The sequence below is a fragment of the Lactuca serriola genome, chromosome 6 (genome assembly GCF_051521515.1).
Source record: "Lactuca serriola cultivar US96UC23 chromosome 6, Lser_US96UC23_V15, whole genome shotgun sequence".
Taxonomy (NCBI): Eukaryota; Viridiplantae; Streptophyta; class Magnoliopsida; order Asterales; family Asteraceae; genus Lactuca; species Lactuca serriola.
Genome location: NC_136413.1, coordinates 86,988,696 through 86,995,594, shown reverse-complemented (window position 1 = coordinate 86,995,594; position 6,899 = coordinate 86,988,696).

The window sequence follows — 6,899 nt, the reverse complement described above, 5'->3', positions numbered from 1 at the left end:
CAATGAATCTCAAAGATCTAGGAATTTGAAATCCAATTAAAACTTAATAATCTATTTCATTTTTCATGGTGGAAATTGGTAAATCGGCATTTACCTACCTTCAAATATTTTATATTGAATTATGGCATCCCTCTTCGCAATTGTAGAATATTGTGTTGGGTCCTAGAATTAATTTTTCATATTGGGAGTAATATTAAGGATTATCATCTAAACTCAACTTTGTTCTTCCTCTTTTACATATGTCTATCCCAAACAATGATTCCAACCCAATCCCTTTAGGCTCTTTCTCCCTCATGAACCTATGTTGGAGGGTCATTGTCGATGGCTCGAACTTCAATGATTGGATTCGAAACATAAAGATGGCTATTCGTTATGAGGACAAAGAATATGTCCTAGATAAAGAGATAAAAGAGATTGATGTCACCACTGCTACTCCTGAACAAATCACTGAACACATTACTCATGAGAGCGATGTGACAAAGGTGTCGTGTCTAATGATTGCAACCATGACTCTTGAGTTGCAGAAGTCCTATGAGGACTACTATCCTTATGAAATGTATCATAATTTGTTGGAAAGATACAATCAAAGTGTTCGGCAGGAGAGGTATGGGATCATTGCCTCCATGATCACAACCAAAATGAAGGATGGTCAACCCATCATGGCTCACATGCAAAAGATGTAGAGATTCATGGACTGCTTGCTAAAATTGAATGTCAATTTTGATGAAGAGTTGGCTATAAATATAATTCAACACTCTTTACCTTCTTGTTATGATCAATTTTGTATGACTTATAATATGAACAAGGAAGAGGTCACTCTTTGCAAGCTTCAAGGCCTTCTTAGGACTATAGAAATCAATATGAAAGGCAAGTCACTTGTTTCTACTTCTACTACTACTTCTGCCCCTATTTTGGCAATCGAACATGGGAAGGGAGAAAGGAGGAAGGCTCCCTCCTAGAGCCGCAAGGGAAAGTCTCTTTATGGATCCTCTTCAAGTGGGACCAAAGCTGGCTCTGATATCCCTCTTCAAATCTGAAGGAAGAAGAGTGCTTCCATTGTCATGAAAAAGGGCACTGGAAACGAAGCTACCTAAAGTACTTGCAGGACATAAAGGATGGCAAGATCAAGCACTCCTTTGCAGGTATTCACACTATTCAATATAATATCTCATCACATTCTAATTCTTGGGTCCCTGATATAGGTTGTGTTATTAATATTTGTTCTGATTTGCAGGAACTAAAAAGAAGTAGGGATATGGGGCACGAGAAGAAAAACTTAATCATGGGAAATAGGAAAGTGTCGCATGTAACCAAGATTGGAGTTTATTCTTTAGTGCTTAGTAATGGTTTAAATTTAGATATTAATAATTGTTGTTACTCGGCCGATATGGTGAGAAATGGGATTTCCTTTCACAGTTTGTGTAAACAAGGTTTTACCTTTTCCTTTAATAATGAAAATGGCAAAATTTATGCTTATTGTAATGGTATATTTTATTTTGAAGCATTACCTTGCAATGGTATATATGAAACTATGATGATTGTAGGTAACTTAGGAAATAATGTGTTGAATATTGATTCTCCCAATGATTTGGATAAAGCATGCTTGTGCCATTGTCATCTTGGACAAGTCAACAAGAAGCGCATAGCCCAAATCCAAAAGGATGGAGTTTTGGAGTCATTCGACTTAAAGTCGGATGACACTTGTGAATTTTGTTTACTTGGAAAGATGACCAAGTCACCTTTCACTGTTACTTGTGAAAGGGGTGAAGGTCTGTTGGATCTCAAACACACTGATGTGTGTATACCATTCAGAACCACCACAATGGATGCTAACCGCTTCTATGTGACTTTTACTAATGAATATGGTGGATATGGGTATATTTAGTTAATCAAGCATAAGTCAGAAACCTTTGAAATGTTCAAAGAGTTTAAGCAAGAAGTGGAGAATTAATTAGGAAGGAAGATAAAGATGTTGTGATCCAATCGTGAAGGAGAGAATCTTAGTATCGAGTTCCTTGACTATCTTAAGGAACGTGTAATTGTTTCACAATTGATGCCATCTAGAACACCGCAGCTTAATGGTGTGGCTGAGAGGCGCAATAGAACCTTGCTAGGCATGGTTCGTTCCATGATGAGTCGAGCTTCATTTCCTATCTCATTTTGGGGGTACACCTTGGAGATTGTCACCCACATCCTTAGTCTAGTCCTTACCAAAAAGTTTTCCAAAACACCTGACGAGATGTGGACTAGGAAAGTTCCAAAATTAGATCATATCAAAGTTTTGGGTTGCGAGGCTTTTGTGAGAAAAGAAACTCATGACAAGTTCGAACCTCGGAGTGAGTGATGTATTTTCATCGGCTACCCACAAAAATCCATTGAATATCTCTTCTACAGTCCAAGTGACAATGTTGTCTTCTTTGTGAGAGGTGTCTTTCGCGAGAGAGAACTCATAGGCTAAGGAAACAGTGAGAGGCAAATTGACCTTGAAGAGCTTCAAGAGCCAAGTGGTGAAGGAACCTTAAACACTAGCAATCAACCTGAGGAGGAAACTCCAGTTGATCCAATTGACGAGTCCTTACCTCTGAGGCGTTCAAGTAGAGTTAGGAATACACCCGAGTTTTATGGTTTCTATATTACTATTGAAGGTGATACATTTATCAGTGATAGCACACTTGTAAATTTGGATGAACCTAACAACTACAAGGAAGCCATGGCAGACCCCGAGTCTGCAAAATGGAAAGAGGCTATGGAAAACGAGAATTCAGTTCATGTATGAAAATCAAGTTTGGAACTTGGTTGACAATGTACCAGGTCGAAAGACAGTTGGAGGCAAATGGATCTTCAAGAAGAAGACCGACATGGATGGGAATGCACACACATATAAGGCGCGACTGGTTCTAAAGGGCTTTACTCAAACTCCAGGAGTTGACTATGATGAGACCTTCTCACCAGTAGCAAAGATTAAATCTATAATGGTTATGTTGGCCATTGCTGCATTTCATGATTATGAAATATGGAAAATGGATGTTAAAACCGCTTTCCTTAATGGAAATTCGGCCAAAGATGTTTACATGAGTCAGCCAGAGGGTTTTGTCATTGAAAAGTACCCCAATAGAGTGTGTTAGCTTGAGAAATCTATTTATGGATTGAAACAAGCATCTCGCAGATGGAGTCTTTGTTTTGATGAGAAAGTGAAAGAGTTTGGATTTTTGAGAAGCGAGGATGAGTCCTGTGTATACGTCAAAGCTAGTGGGAGTAGAGTGAGCTTTATGCTATTGTATGTAGATGACATACTTCTCATAGGAAATAACATCCCAACCTTGCAGGAGGTTAGGTCCTGGCTTGGGAAGTGTTTCGCTATCAAGGGACTCGGAGAAGCTGTTGATATCCTAGGGATAAGGATATTGAGAGACAAGAGTAAAAGGCTAATAGGACTTAGCCAAAGTACCTACTTGGACACCGTTAGTCAACATGGTCAGAATTTATCTTGCTATTATCTCACGAGTTTTTTTTTCATCTAATGACAATGAAACCATAAACCATAGCTAGGACAACTCATCTAGGTGAGTAAGGAGGGATGGTCTGTCGCAGACCCAATGGAACATGCATATAATGAAGAACATCTATAGTAGGGAGAAAACAGCTGGATGGGATCGATTGGAGCTCTTCTTTAAGTGTACACTCTTATCATGAAAGTTGTGTGATCTCACGTCTGTCGGCCACTCTCATATGTGAATTGGGTTTCATCGCTCGGGCACCGTTGTAGGAATCAGTTCACTTAGTGTTGGCCCAAACCTCCCGTAGTATCTGACTCAACAGTCTCCCTAACAACACCATATTGGAAAAAACAACTCGATCTATATACAATAAAACATACCTAAATAAATGAATATCAAATGTTGGGTGACCAAAATGTAGGAAAGTTTGTTCAATAATTGAACCGGTCACCCATCTAAGATAATCGCCTCTTGGAATTTGCTTGAGTTTTTAACTTTTTTTTGGATGTTAGAAGAACATGCACTAGTAAACTTTAAGGTAATGCACTAACATATTGAATTTTTTCTTTTTATCAAGAAACCTTTTTTACTCAAAATTTGGATCCAAGAGTATGTAAGTGGAACCGAGAGGGTAATAACATAACCCGAAGGGTCTAAATGTGAAAATAACCATGTGTGGAGAGTAAAGATGTAATCTCCTTTTCACACTTGTGATATTTCAAAAATAATGAAAATGTCCAAATGTTGACTAAAAAACTCTTTATAATCCTAAGAAAATCGCAAAAAATATGGTGATGTAAATAGATCGGGTATGGATTCTACTCGGGGACAAGCACCCGTGCTTCATCCTAACGGTTCAAACATAATCAAGTGTGATCCTCTCGGTGGTATGGACCGCAAGGCTAAGAACATCTGTTGCTATATTAAATCCTATAATTGTTAGTATTGCATGCATAATTCTTCGTGAAACTACTTGGCCATGATCACTTACCCCTTTAAGCTTCCAGGATCTGATCCCGAGTATGAAGTCCCAAGCTGCAGCTAGGGGTCCCGGTTCGATGAGTGAGATAGCAACAAGATCCTAGACCTATAATGATATAATAGCTGTGAAATGTTCCATGTCATCCAAAGGGGGGGGGGGTGAGAATAAACAGATAACAAACATGCATGAATGCTAATTCTTTAAGCTAAATGTTATGCAAAAAAATAAAAAATGGAAAAGAAGAAAATAAAATCCTTTGGAATTTAAAAAAAAAAGAATGCAAATTAGCTTAAAACTAAAATGAAATGCAACCTAACTAAAAAATGCATGAAAAAGTAAAAGTAAAAGGAAATGCTCCACCCCAAGCTTAAGAACAAGCATTGTCATCAATGTTTAAGGAAGGGGAGGAAAAGACCTAAATCGTAGGGTCGGGCGGCGGGAAATGCCCGTGGCGATAATGGTAGTCCCACATATCCAGGACCTGGCGGGAAGTGGGCGGGAAAGACTGCTCTAGCCGATCAACATGGGTTACCACATCTTGGATGGCTCGGATCTTCTATTGTGTCTGGGTGTCGATGCGTTGAACTGTTGAGAACATCGTGGCAAGCTGGTCGAAGAAGTTAGGGGGAAATATGGTGGGATCTCGTGTCCCCTCTGCTGTTGTGGCTGATATTAATGATGTGCAAAATGTTGTGGAGGCTGAAATTGGTCATCTTAATAATCCACGGGAGGAGGGTAGTTGAATGGAATGACCCATTGTTTGGGTTCTGTTGGTTCGAAAGAACCTATATACTCGTGAGGAAGAATGATGTATGGGTGATTGTCAAGATTCCAAATGTGACCAGAAACTAATTCACGAATGATGAGAATTCATCGAAGCGCATTTATGTCGAGACGAGAGGGGCCGGTTGCTTTTTTTAATGGAAGGGTGGAGAGATGAAGTTGAAGTGGGAGTCTAGATGCAATAAGGGTAATCAAGCCCCCGATACAAATGTCCCTGGTGTCCATGGTCTTGAAGTTGTAGCATTTGGTGAAAAAGAATGATGTGAAATTTGGTCGGGGTCCATTTTCGCGAGTCATGCACCAAAGAAAAAATAGCTGAGCTTTAGAAATTTGACCCACTTCGGCGAGGGCACAAAAGGTACATGCGTGGACTCGATGGGCGAGGCACAAACACGGATGAATAATAGAAGAGGCCTTGGAAGAGGATGATGAATACCATGGTTCATGGGTGAATTTTTGCCGAAAGTTATGCTTGTTAAAGTTGGCAGGCCATGGTTCTTGTTGGTTATCCGTTTAGTCCACTTGAGTGCCCATTAGGGCGTTCACAACCCGAAATGGTAGTGATTGATTCTCGCCGAGCATTTGGAAAGTGATGGAGTTCGTTTCCTCATAGGGGTGAAAGGTGGATAGAAATTCTAAAGTTGGTTCAACATAGGTGGCAACGTGATTGTGAAGGAATTGACCCCACCCAATGTTGTCAAATAATGCTTGGATCCCTTCGAGCACCCTGAGATCCTCAAGGGACTCTTTATGAAGGAATTTTGTGGATTTGACATTGCGGTTGTTGGAAATGAGAAATTCATATGTTTTGCGGTCATCACGATTCAACAAACGAAATGGGGGGGGGGGGGGTCATTGGATTTGCCTTTTGACCCACCCTTAGATGAACTAGGTTTGGTTTTGGCACGCTTAGACATTGTGGCATGAGACAAAATTTTGACAATTTGCAATAATAATTTGCAAATCACACTAAAGACCACAAGGACGACAGCACAATTCCAACAACAAATGGGTATTGAAGATGAAAATAATCAAATGAAAGGAATAAGTGCACCCAATTTGCTTATAGTGGAATTAGAACCACCAAAGAGAATCTCCAAGGCACACCCCAATCTTATTATTTTTCTCTGTGTTTGACACTTGAATTGCTAGAACGACCCCACAAACGAGCTTCAAGGCGATTTTCCGGTGACTAGTATGGTGGGACTTGGAATCAGGCAAAAATTTTTGGTGATTTTTTTGGGGGGAAATTGGTATGGTTAGAAAGCCCTTGATGAGAAAAACAAAACCCCATGCTCAGAATCCTCAATGGTGGTCAGAGTTGGCCGGAAAATGCAAAAGAAGGTGGCGATGGGTGGTGGTGGTGCCCGTAATTCCGGCCACAGATCAGACCGGATTTTGGGTACGGTTTGTAGAGGATGTAAAATGGGAGAGAATGGAGGTGGTTTCATGAGATTCTGAATGGTAGAACTCCTGGAAATTGGATTTTTGTGAGAAGTGGGTGTTGGTGTTCTTGAGCTCTAGAGAGAAAATGGCTTAATTTGTTAGGGTTTGAATGAAGAAGAATAGAGTTGGGGTGTTTTAATCCTTTGTCAAGAGAGGTCAAACTCGGTCAATGTTAGTCAAATCATTAAACA